Raw genomic sequence first — 13,773 nt, 5'->3', positions numbered from 1 at the left:
TATAAATTCAAACAAAAAAGTAATACAATATTTTTTCTTGCTTAATATTTACTAAATTTCTGTTCTTCATATTTTTGTTCTTTAACTATACCATCTGAATATACAAGTAACCCTCAAACGTCCCAGGCCACTGCTGATAGTTCACGTCTTTTAAAATGGCGGATATGATCCCAACTCTTCATTCCGCGATTCCTAAACTTTGAGACCGCGACAGGCAATAGCTTTTCCGGCGCTGCCTTCCCGCATCATTTATAACGCGATGCTCTTTTTTCCGCGCTGGGCAACCACCATATTCAACCGTCAAGCCGGATGTTTTAAGTCGCATTTCCTAGGCTGTTCGATACAGCAGCGCTAACCCCCCGAAGCCTGCTTCATATTTGCGTATTACAGGGAAGGGTCATGACCCTCCCAAGTACGGTTGTAATTACTAAAACTTGGGTGAGATAAGTCCAAGTTTATTGCGACAGATCTAACCACAGTAATCCGATTTGGACTGTTACACATTTACCCCGCGGCTTTTTGCTCACATGGTTGTCTTTCTTAGAAAATGTGACATGTATTCCGCTTTGGGTCACTTTTCTGGAAAATGCCTTTAGATGGAAGCTATTTTAATAATATTGACGTTGACAGTCTTCCAAGTACTTGAACGAAAATATATTAAAACTAACATAAGCTTCGTATTATAGCGTTCTATTTACAAAACGATTATACCATTGACTTGAAAAAAAATTTAATAAAACTAATTGAAACTTTAACAATTTTTTATAATAGTCTTGCTTTAAACATCATTGAGCTCCTCACACCATTCTTGTCATTTCGTAAATTCAGGTGGTTAGAGTTGTATTCTTATTTCGCCATAACAGTTATCAAACAACTGGTAAATCAGAAAAAAAGACTTCACAGTAAGAAATGAACACAATCACTTAACTTCGCCATTTATTCACCCAGCATATTTCTCAGATTATTTTTCAAAGTTTTTAAATTATATAAAAATGCAGCTTGAAAAATAATGAAAAGTTCTAAACCAAATTACAATGTAACTGTCCTGAATTACGCTGGAAAATCTTTACCATATCTGCTAGCAACACGTTCTGACCTCGGCGGAATCAGGACTGACTGAAGCGAATACACAAGAACCTAGAAAGATCGAGTCTTGGCGCTGTGGCGATTTATTTGCAGATAGTGGTTTGCATAAGCCAGCGCTAACACACAAAGCACAAATCCTATCGGTCAACAACCGGCAGGCCGAGATTGTGGGTGACCTAAAAATCTCCGGCCCGTCGCATCTTCGTCCGATTTGCCATCTCACTGGCAATAGTACCAAATCGCGTCGACCAAGTCTAAAATTGTAAGTGTCGCAAATAAAAATCACGCGATAGCGATGCGTAATCGACGCGAGTAGAATTTCGAGGACGGAAATTGACAATTGCGCTGCGGGGAGCTTCGGCGGACGCAACGCTGTGTCGGGCCTGATAAAATAAAGGGTAACTGACCATCGGACCAGTCGACGCCAATTTACTCATCCCATGCGTGTGTGACTAAAGCAGTGAGGGCGGCGGTAGTGGCGCATTGCTAATCACCTAAAAAAGTTCTTCCTATTTATAACTGGCGCAAGCAGCAAAACTTGGAGAACTTGCGTTGGCAAGACGTAGACAATCGAACGCAGCGATCATATATTCGATGCGCGTTGGCCACTTGCTTTGCGTGTCGGGATAATCCGATTAAGCGGAGCTTTTGAGCGGTGCCAAACGCAGCACTGAGCGGTGACGTAAAAACGCCATCAAATCATCGCGGGGCCCAAAAAAACTACTGACTCATCTCGAACGCCGTCTTATACGGCCAGGCGCGCGTTCGCTGGCTAAATTTACGCTTTCTTTTTCTGGGAAGAGTTTCGTCCAGTTTCGCGCGGGTTTGGTTCAAAGTCTGTGTCGCCTTGCGTAAATAGCAAAACAAACACGTACCGCGGCGAATGCACGCGGCAACGTTTTTGCTTTCCTCAGCGTCCGACCGACGGTCACTTATGCGACGGCTCTGATAAAAACGCCAAACCTGCGCTGTATCGTTGCTCCGCGCAACATGAAATGCGTCGATGCTGCTTCACGCTCGCGTAGCTTTCAACTCAAGCCCACGCCGTCCGAAGATACGCACATACGTAACCACAACGAACGATGTTAAAATATTTTGTAATTATGTCCATAACAGATTATTACGAGCAGTATTCAACTCTTTTAAATCGTTCTCACAAGGACCGACTCACAAACGTTATGACTGCGTGTTTTTTGTTAGTGTCTCGGCTCAGGCCTGCTAGAATGACCGATAGCGGTTACCGGGTCAGGGTCACGCCTTCACAAAAGCTTGTTGCCACAAGCACCTGCAAGACAGCGCAGCGGCGTCCGCTTCCACCGGGCGCGATTTGGGCCGCCGGGCGTTGACCCTGAACTGGATTTGTCGTACACTTGACACTTGCACACGTGCAACGCGCCATTGTCCCTTGTCCTTGTCCGGCCGTGTCCAACAAAGAAATGGACACGCCTAAACAAAGCTGTTTTTTATGCGGCTGGCAAAGCTGAAGCTGGCTAAGTTCTGACGTGGCATTTCAAATTCAACAGTTGGTGGTTAACTCTTTGTAGGCGAAAACTACCGATATTGTTAGCTTGCGTTTCGTTGTAACATTGGAAATTACATATTTCTGTAACGCTTTTTATCAGACAAAACATTATTTTAAGTGATTTAGGAGGTTTATTGTAGAAAATGTTAAAATTATTCCATACGAAAATGACCAATCATTGTCGAACAAATACTGACTACAAATGCCAAATAAAAAGTCCACTGCATTCCAAAAATACTAAATCTACCCTTGTCAGTAACTAAACCGGGTTCTGACGATCTTCAGCAGAAATATGTTGCGCGCTTTACGCTGAAACACATTCGTGAATTACGTCAACACTCCGCACCGGTTTCTTGCTTTTCATGGAAACGCTCTACAAAACGCCTTAGCTGCCGGTTTAGTCTAGACTGCATTCGCCGAGCTGCGCCTTCACAACAGCTCGAATAAAACTGTCACCGGCGTCTGCTTGTGTCAAAAGCTACTTTTTTCGCGCAGCGGCCAACCTAAAAATGGCGCGCCGGCCGAGCCGGATCACGAGTGTATTGTAGAAAAGCAAAAAAAAGGGGTCTCGGAATACGCGGTACCCTGGCGCTATGACACTTCACTGGATATTTTCGAAATTGCGTTTCGGCAGATGTCACTAAATCTTGCCTGTGTGTATATTCGAAATTTCCCGCTTGCGACTTAGTTCATATCGGAACGCCCTACAAACGGCGGTACATCCCGGTTTGGCAAACATTCGAAAACGTTTATGACAATGACAGGTATTTCAAGTCATACACTGGCATCCATTTGCGCACAACTTGGCGTTTGCCGAGTGCTACAACGCAAATAAACCGTTTCATTCAGGGAACGAACCGACATAACTCGATCTGTGTTATCCGCTGCGAATTGACAGCCATAAATCATGTGCAGCGTTGTTTAAGCCTTCAACTGAATTTAAGCTTGGGTCCAAGGCAAGCAAGCTTTCACTGCTCGTCATTTTTACCGCTTTCATTCCAGCTACTATGTTTCACCGCACCTGAAACAATTTTAATGTCAAATTTAAAGCGTCGCAAATGTCCGCTAACGCAGGCGGGCGCGGGCGGCAATCGTTCACAATGGCGCGCCAGTGGTAGGTCAAATGCGTAACAATGGATAGTAAGATGTGACCTTACGATGCCGGCTTCGTTTTAAGAATCGCGCCACCACAACGCCGCCTACTTACATCTGCCGTGTCGTCGTAAATTCCCAGGTGTTTGAATTTCCCTGCCTGGTGAAATGTGACTGCCTTTCGCTACCAAGTTTATATTTCACGGGGCGAAATCAAACCGTATGACGCAACGCAGTTTATTCTCCACTTAAAACGCCAAAGTGTGCAGACGCCGCAGTACTGTGTGTTACGAGGTCCTAAAACGTATACGCCTTCTATAATTACAGAAACGCTGCGAGCATAGTGCGATAACTAAGCAAAAAACAGAAATTAAATACTTGAATCAAAATATTTATACTCACAAGCTGTCCGCAAAATTCGTAAATAATATCTAGCATTTGAGCCAACGCTGTGTTGTTCGTCAAAAATCGGCAAAAGGGTATACGTAGAAATATTTACCAACCTCGCATATACCAGTGTTTTGAAGGAGTTCCTCCGGTGCGATTAAACCATCCGACATTAAAGCTTATCCAACAAACCAACTATTGTTTACGTTTACACAGTCACGCGGTGCAGCGTACTGTTAAACTTTTCGCCTTACTTCGGCTCAGAATCACTTGAAAGCAAAGAAATACCTAAAAACCCGCAGCAATCTCGTTTGCAATATACTCAACACTCGTTGTTTGTGTGAAGTCGCGAGTTTGGGCAAAATGATACGCCAGTGCCAGACGCAAAACTTCCTTTGCGCTTGAAATATTATGACAGAAACTCGCGGAAACAATAACCTAACTACAACTTGCATTTTCAAACGTCTGTGAACTAACTCGAGCCTTCCCATCAACAAAGTGTGTGGCATTTCGCTAGCAAGTGCTCATAATAACCAAGCTTTAGATTCTATGAACCGTTACTAAGTTATTCGATCGACTGTTAAAAGTTTATTTGTGGTCGTACACATTTACGTGAAATCGAAAACCAGAAACCTCGAACGATCGTTAAGGCCATACACTTGCAAAATCCCACGTACCTCGGTTAAACTACATGGCAAAAAAACTTGGCTACACGCGTACACTGGTACAGCATACAATTGAGAATTGTACATATTGATCTGATATATATCCGCAGTTTCCTTGCTTGTATAGCTGGACTATTAACGTTACACCTATCGGCGGTCAACAATTTGCGATCAAGCAGTCACCATTGCTATTTCGCGCCATTCGTTCGCTCGGTTCGCGAGTGTCGGTTTTCGTCTTTCAAGGAAAATTCCTCGACGGTTCAGCGCGAGCGCGACGTGGGCTCAAGCCGTACAACGTCAGGAAGCACAACAAACCGCGCAATATCGGCCCAGCCAGCATCGGGCGGCGACTTGCGTTCCATCGGTCGCGCTACATGTCGCCACCTGGCTTTAAGCCTGCCTCCTTCTCAGGTGACATATCTATTTGCTTTCCACAGTCCCTATTGATTTTTCTTCCGGCCGGCGCGGCCCCTTTCCCCTTTTCGCCTTTGTGCGTTTTGTTTCGAACATCGGCGCGCACGTGTGGGGCTTGTCGCCGCCTATAGCGCTCCGAAGGCGCGGCGGCCCATTGTTTGCGCAGCGCCCGTGTAGCAGTGTAGCTTGCGACGACAAACTTATGATTGTCCCGGGCGCGCGGTCCAAAACAAAGACCTTGAATTTTCTATTCACGAAGATGGGCAACCGAGTTTTTGTCACGCGCCGCGTTCGGCTTCGTACCCTGCCCCGTGGAACCGCGACGTCCCCCCGGCGTGATTGACACGATTCCTGCAGCACGTGCAAGTTGCGATAAGGCCATGGTGTGCGAGCGCCTTTGCAGCCGGAGACGAAAACACCTGCTCGGCTAACGAGGTGACCAACCCGCTAAGCGCTGGGTCATGTGAAAGGCCATCGGCTGTTGCGCGATACGCGACCGCACGAGGAAGTTTGCGAGGTCGGACAAAGGGCCTGCCAAGACTGTAAATAAGACTTTGATTTTAATCTGAGCCTTGGCCTGCACTGAACGTGCCGCACGGCCCAACAATGAATATTCGCTCACGGGCGAGGGCGAAGCGAATTGCGAACAGTGCCCGATTTTCAAGCGCAGCCACTCAGGCGCTTTAAGAGCGGCGCTCCAAGACGCAGGATGCATTTCAAACCCAAAACTTTCAAACAAAGTATGCGCCGCTGTTGAACCTGAAATACATATCACGCAAATCCGCTTTTCGCGGTGAGAAAGATTCGGCAGCAACGACCGCAACTCTCAGCTGGCAGGTCACAATTGCCTTGAGGGAAATGCCTCCCTTTGAAATGGAAAACGACCTTAAAATCGAAATGGAATTGGTATCGCAGAACACAAAACGTATTTTGCAACTATTAGCCTACGATTGCCCGTAAGACATACAATAAATATATAAAGTGGTGGCGTTATTAAATTTTGCGGTTATTTTCTATTTCATTGTAATTTGAAAAAAAGTCATGCGAAGCTTTATACCAGTGATTATAGAACTGTGTTGCTTCTAGATTCTAGGGATTCTGAAGTGTGTAACTATTTGTAATTTTGGAAAAAATGTGAGAGGCTTAAATGTTAACTATCCACAAGATAACGGATAGTATTAAGTTGTTAACCTATTGCCTTGTCAAGTATTTTGAGCGATTGTCTAGTTATACAATTGGGTGTTTTAAGAAAGTGTGCGAGAATATTTTTTGATTTCGTTTTTTATGCGTCGTGGGCTAAATGTTTTTAAACAACTGATTTAGGCAATAATAATTTAAAACATGTTTTTCTTCTTCTCTTTCGAGATTCAATTTAATGAAAAAATGTCACTGACTTGAGTGACGTTGTGAAAAAAGGCCCGCGAAATATAATCATTTAATTGTCGTTTTCTTCAAATTTAAGGCGGCTTGGAATTTGGACGTCGTTTAATTAAATTAAGCAGAAGGGTGTCGAATCACTGTTTCTCGCCACAAAACTAGGTACAGCGAAAGACATCGCCTAAAAGCGCACCAATTTAAATGCAAAAATGATAATATTGGCAAGGGTGCCTCAGTTTGTATATCGACGTCTGGATTAAACCGAAATGTCTTAAAAAACTTCGGGGTTCGTGAACTAGTTTTAGGGGGTCCAAAATAAAGGCCTACTTGAAATATTCGACTTCACTTCACTTTCACATGTTTTGACCGAAATGAGCAGATTTATGAAGTCTAATTGTACCGTCATTTTTGATTTTTCTTATGCCTATTGTGGTCCACGCGAGGCAACCAATTTAGGGGTCCGCGCGTTAAAAAAGTTGAAGAACCCCTGGTCTAAAACAAGTGACACTGAGGCCCCGACGAGCGTGCAAAGCTCGCCAGGCCCCGCCTCAGAAGTCGTGCTCTATCCATTCCAGTATCGACTCGTGCACATGAAACCGAAAGATTCCGGGCCACGACCATCAACAACAGCGGCCCGTCTGATCGCGTGTTTTTGTTTTGGCACGGCTAAACGCTCCGCAGAAAATCGCGCTCGTCGGATCAAGGTGACGGCGATCGCAAGGCACAACGGGGTCCAGATGCTCGCGCTCCGATCGAGCGTAACGGGGGCGAGATTCCCGGGGGCAATAAATCCGCGGGGATTTGCGAAGCTCGCGCGCCCAGCGACGCCCAGCTCCGACTGACTGGGTTGTGGCCGAATTCCCCGCCTTCCACAGATTTTAGAGGGAACGTGTCAAGGTGTAACATTGCGACACCATATCGGTATTTGAAGCAGGATTTAACAGCGCCAGAAAGGGACACACGATAATATCTGGCAACGCATATAAACGGTTTGCTCGGAAGCAACCATGGTGGCTTTGAGGACACATGGTAATGTTTTTTTTATTTGTGCTCAGAGCCGCTTTAAAACTTGTTCTTTTTTAGTGTTACACCTGTATTGCATTGGTCATTTCAACTTTATAATGGAATATACAAAAGTAATTAGATTAACAAATTTTAAGCCAAAAAGGGTGAGTAGATCGACATCATCTTGATTACGACTTTTCAATGCGAGCTTGTATCATCTTCAGTTAATGTATAACTGACAAGTAATTAAAGAATCACTTTAAAAAGGTGGTATGCAATAATTAGATTAGAAGACCCAGTTTGATGAACATTCGATTGTGCGCTCACTAATTTTCTACGTAAGCAATAATATTGACGGTCGATTATGATAATGAAAATGCAGTTTTGGCCGTATTAGAAGTCCTAAAGGCCAATCTATAATTCCTTATCAGGGAATGAAATTCTTTGATTATCGCTTGCTTCGTTATGTACCTCACCATAAAACATCGGTCGAGAAGTTGCCAGCGTACGAACGCGTGCCACGCGACCTGGGCGGAAGAACACCCTTCGTGGTGCCGCGTTGCGCCCGAGTGGACGCCAAAACCAGCGCATCGCAACAACGGCTGGCGGCTTGGGACAGCAGCTTGGCGTAACACCTGGACGCCGTTTCCGCGACTTTTTTCGCTCGTCAAGAAAGTTATTCTTCCTGCTCGCATAGTTCGAAATGCCCGCGTCGTAGAGATCTATTCGACGTGCCGCCCTATATGCCTCTGTCAAAGCCCGGCATTACTTGACTCTGAATCTAAGCAATCTTGATTTTGTCGCCTGCTCCTATGCTGATGATCCAACAACGTTAGTGCGGAGAAGGGTGACTAGTGGCCAGGATTAAGTTACGTGTAAACCTTCCTGAAGGCACATGCACATCATATTTTCAGCGTTGTGTGTGTCTTTTTCACCGCCTTGTTTTCAATCTTGCTTTATTTACTAATGTTTCTTTTCGTCGTCTCTTCTCACTTTTCAACCTCACCTGTTATAGGTGAGAAATTTCCTATAGAAAGACTCTATTATTCCGTTGGCACAGGGTTTCTTATTCGCAGTCACAGATATGACATCATTTTTTAATTCTATTATTTGATAAACTTTGCGGTCTAGTAGGGTACCAAGAGCCAAACTATATGGGTTCTTGTAAAAACCAAAAGTATGAAACCGTAACTATAGTTGTTCTGAACATATTAGCATATAATGGGAAACCATAGTTTAGTCAAACAACCAAAGCAGTCCTTCATAACATTTTCACAGCCTCCCACAATACAGCCCTAACCTAACTCTAAAAAAGTATACTAAATATACTTTTTAGAGGCAATATGTCGACTGTTAGCTTTACATTCTGGACTCTAAAGTCTAACTGCGGCACGTAATTTATTTCTACACTTACGCTGTCTAATCAGATCGATGACAAGCCTATATCCGAAAATGAAATCGTTAAATAGAAAATGTTTTTGCCCTTTGGGCCAGGCTACGCTTCGGGCAAACCATGTCACTAAACACTCCACTATCAATAAACGGGATGTGTTGTGACGATTAAGCCTGAGTGACGCTATGTGCGATGGAGATCATTTTGGTAACAATTTAAGTCCCTCACGACGCCGTAAGCTCCCACAGCCAGTCAGTTTGTCGACATCAACTTGTGTGAGTGCCCATAGCTGGGATTGGACCGCGGCCCGCTTTGCTGTCGATGATGCCTTCGAAAGATAAGTACAGTTGTTTGTATGCGAAGTAGTCAGGGAGGTTCTAAACATAAAATGGCGCTTGGTGAGGAGTGCCAGGGAAAGTACGGCAGGACATCAATAGCGTCGCGGTTAGTCAGCGATCTGAAAATAGCCGGTTGCCTTTTCCGAAATGGAACTGATGCGACGGGTGCCGTTTCGTGCGCGGTCCGACCCGATGTATCACGGGCGCCCGAAACGAAGACCGTGTTGTGTGTTCGCGCTATTTTGCGCCGGCCGCGACCGCGCTGACATTTGGTCAACAGCAGACGGAGAGTCTAAAATCCGGCCGGGCCAGCGCGGCAGCGGGTCGCCGCGGTGTCATACTGCTGCGGCATATATGTGCGCGTCTTGTAGACGGCGGCGCTAATCGGCCTGCGGAATGCGAGATGTCACACCCGTGGACCCGGCTCGCGCTGTCGGATTGTCATAAATACCCAGATTAGCGGCAGACCGCGACGCGTAAATATCGGGCTTGCATCACAAACACATTGCACGCGCGCCCTGGCAGCGGGCCCCTTAATCTGCTTTGAACCGGTGCGCGCGCGTCAGGTCAATGTAGGCGTTGTTCGGTGGCGTGCCTTGTCCCAAGACTACCGACTTAAGATATTTGCAAAACACGCCAAACATGGACGATCCGCCGCCTTGGATGTACTATCGCGCCATCGTCGCGTCGGGCATGCGTCCTAGTGGAAGTCGCAGGCGAGCGACTCGTTCCTTCTTCGTCGGCTTGTTAACGGGAAATAAACCACGCAGCATCAGCGGCGGCAGCTAGACATGATCGCATACTTTGCCCCCTCTATTCCTGCACCGCTGTTAAATATTTGCGGCGTGCCGCTCAAATTCCGGCATGACTGATGATCAGAAAACAAACGATGCTTCAAAGCGTAGCAGTCGAACTGGACAAGTTACGTCGCCGCGGTTTGGACTGACTTGTTACGGAACACACCGGCAGCACGATAAGCATCGCGCTCAGTCCTCTTTGCCCGGATCGAACACGCATAAAATACGGCAGCTCTGCGCCGTAAACGTGATAATCGTCACTTGCCGCGCCGTGTTGTGATCTCAAACCGTAAATATTGATGCCAGTTACCGGATCTTGCGTTTCTCTTTATCGTTAAACAACTGTACATAGATCGACCATTCTTCTGTTTAAATGTTAGAGCTTTTGCTAATACAGCGTTTTTAACAATAAAGTTATCGTTTGAGACTTCAACTATGAGCTGTTGTTTTAGCAAATATGGATGGCATGTTTTTTCGCGTGTAGCCCTGCAAATAGAATTCAATTGGCAAGCAATTTAAAGGCAGCCTACTTTCTCCTACCAAATTGCGGTCCTCTATAGGAGAACTATGAGGCTCCACTGTCGATTTTCTTCTAAAAATAGACCGGATGTCTTAGACCAGACGAAAGGCAATTTGAGGTGTTACAAAAGGTGCGCCAACCCTTGGTTAAAAATGGAAAACTACGAAAGGTGCTTAATCCAGCAGAGCGACGCACTAACCTGCAATCAACATTCATTCGAGATGTCCTTCCCTTTTGGAAAAGTGCCTCTGTCACGATCGTTACTTTGGCTACAATTCTAAACACACTCAAATCATAAAACAACGTCTGCGATCTTTTGTGATCTATTTGATGCAGTTCCTGGCCAAAAGTAGACAAAATTGTACTTTGAATCAAAACTTATAGCCCAAGAAATGAATCAAAACTGATTTCATCCGTATTGACAACCCAATTGAACTACTATTTTCTTAATATGGCTTGGCATTGCAGCGAGAAACATTGTGTGCAACTTTTTGCGGTTGCAAAGAATTCTGGGAAACGCATTGAATTTCGATTCTTGGAAGTCGGCAGATTTTATCTGAAGCTCATGCGAAGATGTTATAATCTCATGGCAAATATGTCAGCAGGCATTTGGACGTCACGAGAGATTCGCTTGTCTGTCTTTTGAAAGGCTCATCGGCACCAGTTTCTGGACACGCCCTCGTCATTTCGCATGCCCAACAAACAACCAGTCTTCTTCGCGCCTCGGGATTTACGGGTGCGAAGGCCACACAATGCGCCCTACTGTAATTTTGATATCCGTGGCGGTTTATTCCAACTGCCGAGCGTGGAATTTCGCTCGAGGCATTACGTCACTTCGGGCCGTCATCCATCCGGCAACGAATGACGCAAGTAGAAAAATGCGATTCTTGTTAATTCGACCACTTCCGCGATTCACTTGGGATCGCGACGAAGCGTTTTCTGAATTAAGCGTGGTGTCCTAATGAATCTCACACCTATCACCGAGATAGTGTTTATATACCGTTGTTATGCGTTTTAGTGCACCATGCGAAACAAGGCTTTTATTAAGCCTTGTTTAAAATAAAAGCTCCCTAAGTTTTCTAGTTAATACATCCATTTCTTTTCTCCGAGATTTATTTTGTTTAATGCTGCAGTATTTCGTTCAGCGGTTTAGACTTCTGTTTATTTGTGTATTTTGATACATTGGGGCTAATCTGTTCAACAGCTGAAAGGAATAAACGCGACACAGCTTCAGCCTCTGAATATGAAAAAATCTTTCCTTTCACAATATACATAAAACTATGAGTTCGATTTGTTTAAAATAATATCGACTCTCTTTAGCAAGAACTTTCAAAAAGGAACATTGATTTCGCTTGATAATGATTTCAAAGCCAAAAGGTCGAGTGGATCGACATCATCTTGATTAAAACATTATGATACGAGCTTGTCTCATAATGATCCAACTATAGAAACTCAGAATGATAATAGAAAGATGATACAAGCTCATTAACTCAAGATGATACTGGGTATCGAAACGTCTTAATCAAGATGATGTTGATCTACTCGACCCATTTTGATTTTCAATTCATTATCAAGTACCATTGATTTAGTCAGTTGTGTTTGTAGCTCATGCTCTTCTAATACTACATCACAATTTTAATATTGCGTTCAACACATGTAATATATTCATGACCTATTATTCAATATAATCTAAAGGATTAAAGTTATGTAAATATTCTGCCTGCAAACTCAATTATACTGCAATTCGACCTTACCGAAAACACTGGCGCAGAATTGTAGTTCGTTTTCCCATTTTTTCTAATACACTCAAATCACGCTTTAAAACTTATCGTGTGGAAGATAGTTGTCCCGGTCCTAGCGCGAAAGGATACGGGAGTGGTTTGTGCCGGTTTCCAAACTTAAACCTCCTCTAAAAATGTGTTAAGAATTCCTTTTTGCTGTTTAAAGATGGGAGTGGTCGCCGCGTCGGGTTCGTTATCTGGTGTTTCCATTATCGTCAACGCAAAGCAAAACATCGGATGTTGGAGGCGATGCCAGGCCGCGTTTACTCCCAGCTGTGCAAGAATGTTGCTGAGACGATTGGTCGCTTATCTTCGTTTTTCCGATTGCTGACACGCGACCGGTCATAACACGTAGCAGCCAACTTCCGCGAAGAATGATCCCACTAAACGCTTTGCGATTATAACTCAGAGAACAGCAAATGGGCTTCTGTATAGGTTTTGTAAAGGCTAAACAGTGTCATTATAAAATCCTTTCAAATTTGATTTATTCGAATTAAGGAAAATGGTAATATGTTTTCCAAGCTTTAAGTAGAATTTAACTTTAAACTTGAATAAAAAAGAGAATAAAAAACATTCAAAATTTGAACGACTTCGAAGAGGATATGACCTTGGAAAGCCTTATAAACGACTATGAAGTCATTTATATAGAAAGCAATTGATTTTATTTACACGTCGTATTTTTTTGACGGGCTAAAAAAAAATTATCGTTAACAAACCGGGTTTAAATAGTTATTTTGATTTTCCCATTTTTATTAACCAAGGATCGCCGTTTGTACAACTTCAAAACGCTTTTTTTTGAACGACCTTAATGCGTTTGGTTTAAAATACAACATTTTTTGTTTGTTTTTGTAGCGTTTTATTCAGGAACGTTTACATATATATATTTAATGCCATATATGCCAAAGGAATTAAGAAACGACTAATTTAGGATATTTGTAATAAAATAACATGTCGTGACTTTTCGGCAAATCACGTTAATAAGATGTAAAAAATGCAAATAAAAATAACCGATTAAATTCATTTTGACGCATATTCAAAACTTTTCGACTCTTTGTCTATAAACCGAAAAAATAAGGTTGACCCTTTTTATCAAAGTAGAGATCTGTCAAATATCTATCTCGGGCCAGCAGTGGGAGAAGATTTCGACCAGCTATATGAGAGTGCGACATGAAAGGGGGTGAAAAAGCGAAAAGCGTTCGAGTGGCCCCATCGAGCATCTTCACAAATAAAAACAACAAACAGAAAAACTTCCTCTTGTGCTTTCGCTCTTTCGGGAAGCCAAGAGTCTTCAAGCAGCCACCACAGACACCGATTATCACCCAAGCGTGTCCAAATGGGGCTTTTTGAAGTTGTTTTGTTTTGAAGTTAAGATTTACGATTTTCCCGTTTCGCTGTA

The sequence above is a fragment of the Ascidiella aspersa genome, chromosome 9 (genome assembly GCF_963924565.1).
Source record: "Ascidiella aspersa chromosome 9, kaAscAspe10.2, whole genome shotgun sequence".
Classification (NCBI taxonomy): domain Eukaryota; kingdom Metazoa; phylum Chordata; class Ascidiacea; order Phlebobranchia; family Ascidiidae; genus Ascidiella; species Ascidiella aspersa.
The sequence above is the reverse complement of the archived record's forward strand: the minus strand, read 5'-3'. Positions refer to the sequence as shown.